The 15,384-nt window shown below is 34.5% G+C and overlaps 1 non-coding gene across 1 annotated transcript; it reads left to right on the forward strand.

Annotated features, from left to right (window-relative positions):
- The first annotated feature begins 14,613 nt into the window (after positions 1 to 14,613).
- LOC128578632 (U6 spliceosomal RNA) lies at positions 14,614 to 14,720 on the forward strand. Its single transcript, XR_008377771.1, has one exon. It is a non-coding gene; the product is annotated as a U6 spliceosomal RNA (small nuclear RNA).
- Positions 14,721 to 15,384: the final 664 nt, after the last annotated feature.

Consider the following 15,384-nt stretch of genomic DNA (forward strand, 5'->3'; position numbering starts at 1 on the left):
TCACAAAGGAATCTTCTTCAGAGGGCAGAGTTATTAAAAGAAAATATTACCTATGTAGCTTTTAGTTTAAAAAACTCAACGTGATAAAAACACTGATAATAGAACTTATACATTAATTTAGTGACTCATTGTAGAAACGTCCATCCCAGTTATCATCTGTGGGCTCGTGTAGTGACTACTGTATGTTTGGTTTATTCTTACCACCATTTAATGAGAAAACAATTCTACAGTTTTGGTCACAATACTAAGGTGTAAGGTGGCCACAACAACAACAGAAAAAGAAAAGTAAGAACTGCTGTAGAGTTCATTGGGGGGAGTAAGATTGAATTGCAAATGTCTGAGAGATGAGTATAAGCCATCTCGTAACAATGCAAAGGTCTCAGTATCTGTGTGACAAAGTACAGGAGCCTTGGGATATATATTGATTTTTATTCACTTGAAAATGTTTATTTCCCTGACAACTCACGTGGATCTTTCTCTACAATCTGTTCTTTACTCCCTTGCTCCTCTTGGATCTGTGTCACATTTTCCACAAACCAGAGTTGAAGCTGCAAGGACACTTAAAACTTTAAGGACAGCTTTGCACATTGAGTTATTTTCAGAATTGGAAAGGCCATTGTTTACTCTGTACTATGGAGACCTGTCAGTGACTGGTGGCAGTGAACCTTATTGGACTGGATTCCAAATTTCCCAGTGCTCAGAAAGCAGTAAACATGGCAATGGCCTGGTTTATTTCTTTGTTTTTGTTTTTGTTTTTATTAAAAGAAATTTAAGTGCACAATGGAAGTGTGGAATAAATGTACAGGAAATTATCAGACTGCAGTCATATTTTAGGCATCACAGGTGTTAATTTAGCAGCATTGGGAGTCCATTTTTTGTTCTATTTTTAGTGTAGATTTAAGCACTTTGAATAGCATGATTCAGGGATTGATGGGTAATATTTGATATTCTCACAACTTAAGAAACCTTTTTTTCCTCTAATGCTTTGTCATATTTTTTTATAAATGAAAGCAATGCAGAAGAAGCTATCTGTGGCATTAGAAACATTCCTCCCAAGTATTCCTCTATCAGCTCTGTGTGAGAACAAATGAAGGGGACTGTCATGTGTTCACATGCTCTATGTTTAACAAAAGCTCTGTGAGAACTCACAATAAAAAGAGAAAAAAATGTTATTTCCCATAGTGCTTAGGTTTCATCCTTCGCTTTTCTCAGTCCCCACTGAGAGGGGGTTAAGAACATTCTAGTTGTAAAAACACAGTTGAAAGTGTGATTATATTAGCCAAGCTGGAAGAGAGAATGGACTTCCAGACTTGGACACATTTGGTGTTTGGTTTTGCCTGCTTTTCATCAATCACCGCTTTTGCTCTGAATGACACGTGGATTCAAAAGTTCATCTGGTTCTTTATGTAACCTCTACTTGCTGCTTATAAGCGTCCTACCCTTTACTCTGGTGCTCAAATCCTTATTTAATTTGTACTCCATTCCTTAGGTCTCCTTTGGGCAGAGAAGACATCTGTATCTCATATAGCCAGCTGATTTAAGTTTAGATAAATTCTATGAAAAAAATCCAAGATGTGATAAGTTGAGACCTGAACCTACTATATTTCTGTAGCTAAACACCTGATTGTTTGAACAGTAACCACTTTGTGATTATTACTTTCTTTATACTACATGTATTTGAACCATATCAACTTAATCTTAAAAATATAGATGTTAGTTTCTTCCATATTTTATTATCTAGAATTTTATAACAAGAACAAATATTAACTGAGAGCCAACCCCAAAATTGTAAGTAAGTTTTGTTTATCCTAGAATAGTCATTAACTTTTCAGATATCATTCGTGTAAATTGAGATTACCATTTCTAGGAAAACATTGATTCATATATTTGTGAATTATTTTCAGATTCTGAAATGATACCCTAGTTCTCCTTTTTCTAAGGAGTATTTTGTATCTTGTGCTTACTTCTTTCTTTTTACATTAGCTTAAGTTTATATTATTAGTCCCAGAAGAAAAGCTTACTGAAATTGAAGGATTAACTTCAGCATTGTACAAGTGAAATGACAGAATGAAACTAAGAGAATACACAGACATGGAAGAGAAATATCTCTACCGCGTGTTGGCCATTAATCTCATTATTGATATAGTTCATTAATAGAAGTGAAATATTGTTAAATAGGTTAGAAATCCCACCTACAGATACATATTCCCTATTGCTGAAGAATTTTTCTATCAATATACATAGTTATTACAATGAGATGATGCTGCCGCTGGGTTCCCTAAAGGAGAAGCTTGTCAATGGAATCAGAGGCTATTCCTTGCCTTATCATGACCGTTTCCCATTTGATTCTGAAAAAAAGAAAATAACTGATGGTCAAATTTTGATTATCCTTAATAATAGACCTTAAACTTGGGTTCAAGGATAACTTTTATCTATAAAAAGGATTAAAGAAAATGATGAAGCCTGCAAAATTCCAGACAAATTTGTTAATATGTATACATGTAAAACTGTGTCCATCTGGGCGTGACTTTTAAGACACCCATCACCTAAAATGTGATCGATGTTTGGATTAAGAAAATATTCTCAGAAACTGATATATAGACAAACCCACATGTCTTTCAGGCATTGTTGTATCTACCATACCTTACCTTTATTGGTGAAATTTAGGTGATGATTATTGTTCTTCTAATAAAGGCAATTTCTCTTCCAAAATGGCCTGACTTTTCTTCAGTACGTACTGAAGAAAAACTTGGTCTGGTGGCAAATAATTCATACCCAGATAAGTAAGAATTGGCTATTACTATTGTGATAAATTACTCATTTCTTCATACATTTAAAAATAGTTTCAGGGTAATGTAAAATCATGTAATTTAGCAATGATGCCTTATTTTATTAGACATCTTTATAATTTGTGTTTAATCATATTTGCTACAACAAAATTAAGAATTCACTCAGTACAGCTAGTAAAGGAAGAGAAGAAACATCTGTTTCACATGTTTTTCCAGTAAAATAAATGCAAAGATTTAGAATCAGTCATAAATTTGATTTTCAGCAATTATATACTTTCTCAGTTTCATGACTTACGATATGATTTTGGAGCAATATGAAGAATCCTGAAAATGAACCAAAGTGAAGTGGTGGTTATTCAGTTTTACTTTTTACTCATGATTGGTAGCAAGGTGAAAGTTTGTTCTATGTTAATACATTGAGATACGGTCACAAAGAGGAGTAAGATCTGACTAAATTTGAGTAAGGTAAGATGATACGGTGATTGTGATGATGATGATGATTTAATTCTAATTCTAGTCTTATGTGCCTTTTCACATCAAATTTCTGTCACATCTATAGAAATGCCCAGATTAAAAGAAAAGGAACTCAGCTCCAATCATCCATTAAGTATCATTTCTTCCTTCTAGGCTCAGAACGGAAAACATCTCTCCATTTAGACACATAAGATACATATACAGTAGAACCTTTGTAAGTTGACCACCAAGGGACTGTAACCAACTGGTTAATACACAGAAGTGGTCAAAATAAGGAACTAGACCTACTGTACCAATATATACATGTGGTGCATGTCTAGTCTGTGAAAATTAGGTTACCTTAAGGAGGTAGTCAGTATAGGAAGGTGGTCAATGTAGGGAGGTGGTCAGCTAGGGAGGTTCTACTGTATGTGTGTATGTGTGTGTGTGTATATATATATGTATATATGTAAATGCATATATATATAAAGTCCTCCTGCTCATTAGAAAATTTTCTTCTAAATAGCCTCTGGGTCCACTGACAAACTTATGTTTCTGGAGTCTTCATTAAAGTAAGGTACTGTTGTTTTTCTACCGTTCTCTACCTTCATCGATACATCCCCCATGGTCCATAAATGTGAAAAGTATTCTCTTTGTAACAAAGGCAATCACTCGAAAAATATCATTACACTGTGTTCCCTCCACTACTAAATGAATAGAATCCAAAAAATTGCATATGAACTTGAGAGTATTACATGTAATATTGATGTCGTGTAAATTTTAATCTTCATTATCCAGATTATGTTGTTTCAAAGGGCATGCTGTGTCATTTAAACAAAAAAACAAGATTTAATGTGAAATGACATTATTACATAGTGCATGAATATGTGGCAAAGTAATTTGGATCTATCTTTACTAGTCCATGAGAGATTAAATTGGGGAGATTGGATGTGAGTGTTTTAGGTTAATTCTCAACTGAAGTGAAGACATCTTAATGTTAGGATACATGGGCAGTTGTCCATATTCCTTGCAGTATACGATCCTGTTAACTAGAAGCTTAGTGTATTCTTTCCACCAAAGTAGTGGAGGTATGTTCTTGTAATCTGCTAATGAATTGCAAAAACTTTCACATTTTTAGAGTTTGTGGGAACCCAAGTAGGAAAGTGGATTTACTCATTTTCCTCTGCTGGTGTTCAAGTCGTACTTTAAACTCAGACACTCTCAGATCTGTTCAACAGTCAGTAAAAAGTGCATTTCTACATAGTGTTTCCCTTTAGTTTTGCCTACCCTCTTTTGATTTTGTAAAATCTAGAATGTATGTAACTCATGCGTAGGTGATGGAGGCGCTCCTTTTTTTTTCTTAGAATACTTAACAATTATATATTTGGTTTTGCTTTGACTAGCAATAGGAAAATAGACAAATACAAGTGTAAAAATGAGAAATTTTAAACTCGAATTATAATTTGTGTTTTATAGTCGTTTCATAAGTCTGTTGCTCTCTATGAGTATGCTCTCTATATATCCTGTACAAATAAATTTATATGTTACATAGAAATTCAAGAAATTAAATTATTTATTAAGCTACAAATGTTTCTTCTGGTTTCTACCTGATCATAGATGAAAATAAATGAAATAATGTGTTGTTGGAACATATGTAAGTACGTTTGTTAATTTGATAACTCTTGTTATACTTTTTCCTTCCTTCTCTGTTGATGTCTGTATAAACTTATAATCCTTAGGCCTAATTCCTATTGTGACTATGAAGTAAGAGACTTAGGAAATGCCTAGTTGGCTTAAAACAAAACAAAACAAAAAAACAAAAGAGGAAACTTCTTTAAAAATCAAACCATTTACAACCTGTCTTTTTTTCTTCACTACCGGATTATAGAGATATTTGAATCACCAACTCAATCACTTGAAAGTCATTATCACATTAATTGTCTTTTCAAGGTTAAACTCCATATTTTTTATTTCATGAAATTCTTTGAGAAACAGAAATGAAAGAAATGATAACATGTGAGTCCTTCTTTACTGTTTCTTTCTTATTTCTTGTTTTCCAGGTATTTTATTCATTTCTTTTTAAGGTACTACTCACATAAAGACCTTACTTAAAATAACATCCCCTCAGGTAATATTTTGAAGTGACCAAGACCTTTAATCATCTTGTTTTTCTACTCTATTTGCATCTACTTGTAGTGCACCACAGTCATTCCTAAAGGGGCACGGTTTTGACCTTACTTTTCATTTTAAGTTTAAGGTAAATAGCTTTTTTAATTTATTGATTTGAAGTTCAGGTAATGGTGGTAAATCTTTTCATCACAGGGATAACAAGAGAAGAACCATAGGCCTCTTAGAACAGGCTATGGGTCTATGGGGCTATGAGAATGGGCTATTTGAGAAGAATTCATTATCTTAGGAGAACATACTTTTAAGAAGCACTCATCAAAGATGAAGCAAAGATAACTCATGATGAAAATTTTAGGTAATAGTTTCAAAAAGCCCCATAAAGTTATTTTAGGCTGGATTGCAAAGTAATTAACATATTTAAAATTTCATAAAGTCATTTCTACCTCAGTAGGGTTTTTTAATGTGCGAAAATAACCTTTATTGACAAAGTAAAACGTTATAGGTATCATGACTCAGTGTACAATTTCTATAGTATAATTTAAATTGTGAATCATATAGAATATGACCAATTATTCCAAGTATCTAAAGAGAACTCTACAGTTAAAGAAAGTTTGGGGTTATTTGTGCACTTCAGACACACATAAATTCTTAGAAATTTTCAATTATGCTCTTCGACAGGTGGTGAAAAGACTGATATTCAGAGACATCTTATCTCTAGAAGATTCCTAATTAATATCAGATCTACATTTACTGACAAAATAAAAGCAGAGAATGAGGCAAATTGTGGGAGAATTATAAGAGTGGTGACTCAATCACATACCACTGTGATATTTTTTAGCATTTATGTATGGCCTGTCAGAGTAATTCAAACAAATTTCTTGCGGAAGCTGCATTTTCAGTCATTGCTTAATGCCCAGTGACATTGATGTAAGGTAGTGTAGGTAATGCAGAATCTAGGTATGTGTATATACATGTGTGTTTGTGTGTGTGTGTGTTCATGGGTGAGTTAAGTTTCTGGAAGATAGAGAACATTTCAATTTGACCAACCGTTTAGCTAATGGATGGCCCAAATTAGGAACTTTTATCCCCAGTGCTATGTTAATCATTTTTCGATGGTACACAGAGGGAAGTTTTAATTCAAGTAGTCATGTATTCTATTTAAAATTTGTCGAGATTTTTAAAAAATTTAAGGAGGACAGCAAACTCAAGACTTTATGGATATCATTTATAAGTTTTGCTTAGATAGTAAATAATATATATGATTTAAATTAACACATAGGTAAATAATAGTCTAGAAAAGGTGGCAAAAGTCATCAAGATTGTTTGTGAAAGACTGGTTTATGAAAAATCTTCTAAGGCAGCCAATTGTCTAACCTCTGGCAAAATAAACACTAATAAAAGGTGAAACACCTCAAAAAACAGGGAGCAGAAGAACATGCCAAAGGCCAGCATAAACGATCAGAACTGTAAGATTATGAAAACAGATAACTGGTTTCAATTAAGCAATAGTTCTCCAACTCTTGGCAACGAAGAATTGTTTAGATAATTATGAACTTGAAAGGAAAATGCAAATCCTTTTTAACGAAGAACCATTTCTCAGCATACTTTTCCTAAATGCAATGGAAAATAGATTACTAAATATTTTAATGTATGAGTAAAAATAATGACTTTGGCATGCTTCATCCTGGGATATAAAGACTGGTGATGGGTGAACTAATCCTTTCAAAGCATCCTTCTAAGGGACCTATTGATGATAATTTAAAAATCCTGCATTCACTTAAAATCACCTGGGAAGGTTTAACACATTGATTGCCACACACGCATATAAAAGAAAACTTTTCCTTGGAGCATGGTATTTTATTATGAAACTAGAATAAAAACTTCAAATACAAAATGATTCTAAAACATATGTCAATTAAAAAGCAACATACAAACTTTAAAATTAGTAATGTAAAAAGTAATGTGAAACTTGAAAATTAGCTCATAACTCACATGGCAGTTAATGTGTTTAAAAAATCCAAAAGTCCCAGAAATTCAGATATAACTAAGTGGTTTGGGGTTTGTTCCAAATGTTAGCATTGTTTTGGAGTAAACTTTCCAGGTGATTGATTCTATAGGACAACTAGAGGGAGCAAAACAGGTGGGACTCAAATTCTAGACTTCAAAAGAATTGTGTGGAAAGCTTGTTAAAAATGGAAATTCAGATTGAACCCCAATAGAACTGGAGGCACAAAATCTATGTACATAACAAGCTTTTCATATGATTCTAATGTGGAGTTTGAGAAACAGGGGTGGGGTTTGTTTTTGCAGTTATTAAAACTGTTGTCACTGTGAAATACAAAATTTAAGATTACAGCAGATAAATGCCACTATAAACTGACTCTTTTAAAATAATTCCTCTCAATGGTTTACATAAAAACTGAACTGTAGACAATTATGCTTTATTTGAAAATAATTCAAAAGGGGGGGAAATGAAAGGATTAGTCAGGAAAGCTGTGTCCAGCTTTGTCATGTAATTAAAAGCAATTACACCACTTAGCAGAAAAAAATATTAAAAATTATGTTAATTAGCACCATATCTTCTTTCTAAGAAAATACAAGTCTATTGTTACTTCTGTTTTTATTTTTTTAAGGAAGAAAAACAAAATTAGAGAGATGGCAAAATCATTGGCTGTGAAAATAAATATATAAATATCAAATTAGTTAAATTAGTTGGACTTAACAAGCAATTGTTTTTCCTCAACAATTAATTCATCAAAAGATGAGCTCTAATAAATAATTTTCCAAAGTCTCTTTAGCATAGGAATCACATGTAGCATTTGTTAAAATCATTGCCTGGCTCCCACTCGAAAACAATTGAACTCCACAAAATTTTTACAACTTTGTAATTTTGTAATTGAATGTATACAGTACAGGACTATATTCACGTAGTCCCAATAAATATAGTTAATTCTATGTGAAATCATCAGTTCAATGCATCATCTTGCATTATTTTAGCAAAATGACAACCTTCACAGCAGTGACAAGCCAGTTGATTATCTTATCCCTCAATCACTTATTTTGACAATACAGTGCCAGCCACATTTATTTATTTCACTGGGCTAATTTTGACCCTTATACTCTTCGTTTTGCCAGAAATAACTATGGTGTGGAGGTTGCTAGCTTCTGTTTCTTAAGAAGGATGTACTGTTTGATGTAAGATTCTCATGAATCAATCACATCACTGGTCCAAAGTGCATGTTTCAAAGACATGGTTCTTGTTAGTTAAGAAAAAATATTCTTATACATCCTTCATAAAGTAGCCACATCAGAAAGTTTCTGGAGAGTTGATGCTACATTTCTATATATTCCACTCATACCCTAGTGACTTCCACAGTCACTGCACCAGCGAGGGCTTTGTAACACCAGAACGTCAAAAAAAGAAAAAAAATAGTCAACAGGAATTTATTAGGTTATATTGAGCTTTTTATATTTCTACACTAAACTCAAAAAGACAATATACTAATTAAGCTTGGTTTATTTTCCGAATGTATATTGGTTAAGAACAGTTGTCAACTGTGACAAAGATAAGCATTTAGTGTGCTAAACTCATGTGCTTATATGCATGCATATGTAATGTGCTTGTATGCGTGTATATGTAATATATATTACACGAAATTAAAAACACACTATCGATACATTTAAATAAGCTTATCTGAAATTAAAAACACGCTATCAATACATTTAAATAAGCTTATTCAGTATATGTACAACATTAATGAAACACTTTTGAGTGCCCAAGGTTATATACTCCATCAGGAAATTGCCCAGTGCCTCATTTTTACCCAGGCTAAAAATAAATACCTAGGTTGCTGTTCAACTAACTTTTCTTTAAAGACATGCATTTTATCTTAAAAGAGAGAGTCAGCTCCTTCTTACTTTTCCCATAAAAACTCTTTGATTGTCTCCATTTCCTATTCTTTCCATTACATGGTAGCCCTGAATTATTTATTTATAAAGAATGGGGAGGTATTGCACTCAGCAACTATCATAAGAAAAGCCTGTGAAAGCACCAAAGTTATTACCATGGATTTCCTATCTTTTAGTCAATTTTACTTTTCCAGGGCTGTGAAATGACTTATTTTTTCAGATTCCATTTAAATTATGTCCTCAGCAAATAACATGTCCTCAGCAAAGCCTAACTTTAGAAATATGGTTACTGATAAGATTTTTTTTTTTAGTTTTCTCTTTACAGAATCCGTGTCATCACTGAAGTGAAATAGAAACAAAATAGAATTAAGTAAAATTACAACTGACGATCTTATGAGTACTGCACCTTAAGTATTCTGCCCCACGAGGTGACCTTGTATTCATAATCATCTTCAAAAACGGGCATCTGAATAACTTGCTGTGTATCTTCGTGAGAAAACTGGATGTGGGGTGAGAAATCACAGGAAGGGGATAGCAGAGATTTCTGTGGTGCAATGTTGGAGAAGTGTACTTTCATTTTGATATCGCTAAGGATTTTACTTCTGGCTTATAGATAAGACTACATAGCTGACTGTAGCAAGTATAACACACTTAGTATTTGTACTTTCATGTTTAAAAGGGAAGGAGATCAGTCACTAAATATGAATGCTGCATATGTCAGCAATGGAGATAGTGGTTTTGTAATTTTGATTGCACTTGCCTTAATTTTTTCCCCAAAAGAAATTTTATATATATATAATGTATATTATATATATACATACACACACACACACACACACATAAACCGATATACATGAGGATGGTTGAAGAACATTGTTTAGGAACAGGCAAGTTCTGCACTGATTATACTTTTTTACGTAATTTAATGAATAAAGGCAAAGTATATTTGCCAGATCCATGTAAAGAGTATATGAGCACATGATAACAGCAGTTTGTATAAGCACAAGGTGTCCTATGTTTAGATTAAAAATTGACAATGATAACTTTTGGTGTGACTGCTTTAAATTTCAAAAAGTCGGATGTTTAAAGATAAATTTATTACTTGCATAAGAATATTTTTGTATCATACTGGGAATGGTTTAAAAAATGAACATGCTTTATGGGGTGCAACTTTCAGAGAATAAACAGGGTATGTGTCTAGTTTGTAAAATGTTTTCTTTCAAGATTATTCTTTCACTGGTTACATGCAAGGATATGATGACTTGAAATAACTTTTTCTGTGAATTGAACAATACCACCCACAATAACAAAAATAAAGCAATGTGAATAAGTTGCGTATGCAAACTTCTTTTAATCAATGCTAGTAGACCCTGAAAACAAACAAACAAACAAATCTATTCTTGTAAATATCATACTGGAAATTATCAATGTGGCTTGCCATTTGATGCATAAACACATACCCATTACAAGAAAAATATTTTAAAAATATTGTCTTTGGGGGGATTTTTATTCTTTATTCTTCAGTCTAAAACTATATTTACTTTCTAATATTAACAAAAGTAAGGCGAGTTAATAATAGCACCCCAAGTTGTTATTAAATATTTATGACATCACAACTAATATAAAAAGATAGTTCTTGAATTTATAAGCAGGTCTATGTGTTGTATGTGTACCTCTTAGTGAATATTCGTTCTGTGTATATTTTTCTCCCACATAAATATATATGTATTTACGTATGTAAATATATACCTCCCGTGTGTGTACATACATATCTCCTATATGATGTAACTGTACCTAGTTTAAGACCAGCCTTAAAATCCACAAATGTAATTGTGAGTTGGTTTGGGGATCAAGTGGTATCTACAAGGCTACAAATATCCCTGGAAGGTTAAAATAAGAGACTAGATCATTTAAGAAGAAAATAATCCCAGATAAGATACAGGGATTTTCATATGTGCTTTTTAAAGTATCATACAGTAAGTGGTTTTAAGGAGGTTCTATAAATTCCTAATTTAGAAAAAATATATAGAAACCAAAAAAAAAGCATTCTTTGATAGGAACATGACTTGTGAGAAGAAAACTCAAAAAAGAATGGCGCCTTTTGGATATCATGCATTGTATCTGCATCACAATCGGGTGCGAAAAAGCAATGGACTGAGATAGATTTTTCTTTAAAGTTTGTAAAATATTTCTTCCAAGAAGTCAAAAACATTAAAATGAAAACCTAATTTCTGGCGTACACAGATGTTTCTATACCCATGGTAAGTATTACTGCTTTTTAATGATGCACAGTTATTCTATATTTTGAACATCTGTGTAAAAGTTTGTGGTTATTACTGTATTAAGTCGTGCCCAGAGGAAATGCCAAAATCAAGAGTGGGTGATACAATAGCTCAAAAATATTATAGGCATTTATTTGGAAAAACAAAAGAACATTTAGATCAATAAACAACAACAATGGAAAATTAACACATAGATGTTGACCCTCATGTGTTGCTTTTTCACCCACCTCCAGTTGTCCTACCCAACATCACTGAATCAAATATACTGACACTCCCTAACCCTAATTGTTGGTCTTATAATTCTTTTCAGAATTTCACAAAACGAACAATATGTAAGAGTTTCCGACCTCTTTTTTTCTCTCTCTCTCTCTGGGGCACATTGGAAGAAGAAGAGTTGTCTTGGGCCACACATTAAATACATAAACACCCATGCATACTTTTCTCAATACCCAAACACCACAGATAAGCAAAAGAGTCCTCACAAAATCAGCATGCCACACCTTCAGGCAGCAAGTTGGACACCCCTGATAGAGTCCCCTTTCTGTTTCATCTGTGTGATCTCTGTCTTAAAAAATAAAGGAAGACAAAGTCATGTGTGCACACCGGCACAGAGTGGATGTTTTTCTTCGCAATGTTCTGAGCTTCCTTGGTCCAGTGCAGGTGGGTTGTCACATAGATACAGTGCCAGGTCTGTATTATGGTTACAGAAGAAAATCTTTCTCTGATGGTGTCAATGGATGTAAGGAGTCCGCCCAGGAGAGGACCATCTAGGTAGCACTTGAGTGGACCTCCAAGGTTAGGGTCTGAAATTCTGATCTTGAGTTCTGTAAGTCTGGATCTGTTAACAGTCCTAGGAATGATCATTCTTACTCGCACAGACTCATGCTAACCACATGCTTAAGACGCTGTCTTCAAAATAAAAGAGAATTATTTGTGGTCAAAAGACTCCCATTTTTTTGCTACCCTGTAAGAAGGCCAAATCAGAACCAGATGTTTGTTTTGGGAAATGTGGACTCACAATGAGGGAACTTACAGGAAGTATTTGATTTCAATTTTCATGACACAACTACCTCCACCACTGAGAAATAGCTACTGTTCTAAGTCTCTGTACTGAGCATTTTCTTCCTTAGAGATGGAAAGAAGGGATGAATTGTGATGATTGGCATTTTCTCATTCTGGATTCACAGATGTCCCTTACCTTCTTAATAAACAGTACAGCTTTAAATAGAACAATATAGTCATGCCTTGTTGTCCCTGGCTGGAATATGGGTGTTAACAAACTCCTCAGCCAAAATTTTTTTTAAAAAAACCTCCTCAACCATCTATTAGTAATCCCTGTTTTTACATCTGTAAAAACAGCAGACAGTAATACCTTTCACGAGGGTAAAAGGTAAAACTCCCTTCCTGCCTTGCTTCATTAATGCCAAGCATTGTTCTCGGTACTGGGGACATACTGGAGAATTAAATAGACAATATTGCTGACCCACGTGTCTTACTGTCTGGCAAAGGAGAAGACAAAAGGCAAGTTCGCTAATTAATATGAAAATTTCAGACAGTGATACATGCAATGACAGTATAAAATAGGAGGGTGTGATAGGAAGTGACTACCTGGAAAGGTTAATTTGCATAAAGTGACAATGAAAGGCTACTTAGAAGAGGTGAAATTATGGCTGGATTTATTATAGAATCAAGAGAAGAGGACAACCAGGAAAAGATCTGGCATTAACAGCTGTTCAGTTCAAGGAACTGGCCAATACTAAGACCTTGAGGCAGGAAGGAGATAGATGTGTTTGAGGAAGAAAAGGAAAGCCACCATTGCTAGGCCATTGTGAATGCAAGTTAAAAGTAATATATAGGACATAGTATATGGTAGGTTCCGAATAAAAGGTAACTAATATTATTAAAAGCATGTTACCTTTTTTTTTCCAAAATGAGTTTGAGTTGTAGTTTATCAGTGATATCCAGGAAGGGCTTTCATAGGTTGCAATGGAAAGCATTTGTTCTGAGGCTCAGCACCCATGCTCAATGGTTAGGGAGCCAGACACATACACCAGGGATGGCAGGTTTTAACCTGGCCTGGGGCCTGCTAAAAACAACAATGACAACTACAACAATAACAACAAAAAAAATAGCCAGGTGTTGTGGCAGGCGCCTGCAGTCTCAGCTACTTGGGAGGCTGAGGCAAGAGAATCACTTGAGCCCAAGAGTTTGAGGGTGCTGTGAGCTGTGACATCATAGCACTCTACTGAGGGCAACAAAATGAGACTCTGTCTCAAAATGAATAAGTAAATAAAAATAAAAGCATTTGTTCTCATCTCTCTATTTCACCTAATCAGCTATAAGAAAAGCCAAACCAAACAAAATATACACCAAGGGTGTGGACTTAATATGCTACTTCAGAGCCATAGGCTACTCCGGGTCTATAAATGGTTCTTGAAGGGAGGGACAATATAAGGTTGAAAATAGACATGTAATGGGTAACACCTATCTTTGAACTAATACGATAGTCTCTCACCTCTCCAAGATGTGCAAGGAAAGAGTTGGGAAGGAAGATAATGTACAAAGAGGTCTGGGAGAAATGTACTGATTTAGTTCTCTTTCGCTCTATAACAAACCACCCCTAAAGTGTCTTAAACTGACAATCATTTTATTATCACTCATGTGAATTGCCTGAGATCAACTGTGGTCAGCTGGGTGGTTCTTCTGCTGGACTCACTTAGGGTCTCTCATGTGGTCATAGTGGAGATAGGGATGGAGTCATGTGGAGGCTAAACTGGGATGCTGGGATGGGTGCCCCTCTCTCCCTTTCCATGTAGTTCAAAGCCTCTGCTTTCAACTTGGCCCCTCTCCACCTGGCTGCTAGGCTTCTTACATGGCAGCTTGAGTTTCTCAAAAGTAAAACAGAGAAAGGAGTCAGACCCTAAAGTTAGACTTGCACCGCATTTCATTGGTTAAAATGAGTCAAGCCAGATTCATTGCAGGAGAGGGCCGCCCAAGCTCATGAATTCTGAAAGCCGTGGTTCATGGGAGCTATCTCTTAAGACTGGCTAGCAGTGCTCGCTTCGGCAGCACATATACTAAAATTGGAACGATACAGAGAAGATTAGCATGGCCCCTGCGCAAGGATGACACGCAAATTCGTGAAGCGTTCCATATTTAAAAAAAAAAAAAAAAAAAAAGACTGGCTAGCACAGAATCAATAAGAGAGATCAGATTGGTGGGGCCAAAGCCTCTGTATAGAGCCCAGCACATGGTTCCTCCTCACGGAATCACTGCATGATTCATTTTGGGGAAACAGGAAATCTGCAACTGCCTTTATTTAGCATCTAAGTGCAACTGGCTAATCTCAAATGTTCATTACTACCACTGTATTTTTAAAAAAATACGAAACACACAGGGAGGAAATTTTCTCTTCTTTCCTCTCCCCCTTACTAAAAGGCTTCTTTCTTATTTCAGTCAAAACTTGCTTTCTCTGCTTACAGGAGAACAGAGAGCCAGCTATTTGAGGGAGTCTTTGTTTTGTGGTTTAGTTTTACTGGTGATGAACTAACACTAAATATTCATCAGCAAAGACCCCAGGGATCATTCAGAGGCACATAGAGTTAAATTATTTCTTACCTGAAGTCCTCAGAACTGGGTACAAACCATAGATATAGTTGTCTAGCCAAGAGGTCATAATAACCTTCCAAAAAAAAGAATGGAAAAATTGAAGCTATGTTAAATTCCCATTAGCATTTCTTTGATCAAATGTATATTTTTCTCCTTTTCATAACTTTTTTTTCAAATGCAAATATGTGCTTAAACATTAGCCACTGAGCTGCAAC

The sequence above is a fragment of the Nycticebus coucang genome, chromosome X, assembly GCF_027406575.1.
Source record: "Nycticebus coucang isolate mNycCou1 chromosome X, mNycCou1.pri, whole genome shotgun sequence".
NCBI classification, from domain to species: Eukaryota; Metazoa; Chordata; class Mammalia; order Primates; family Lorisidae; genus Nycticebus; species Nycticebus coucang.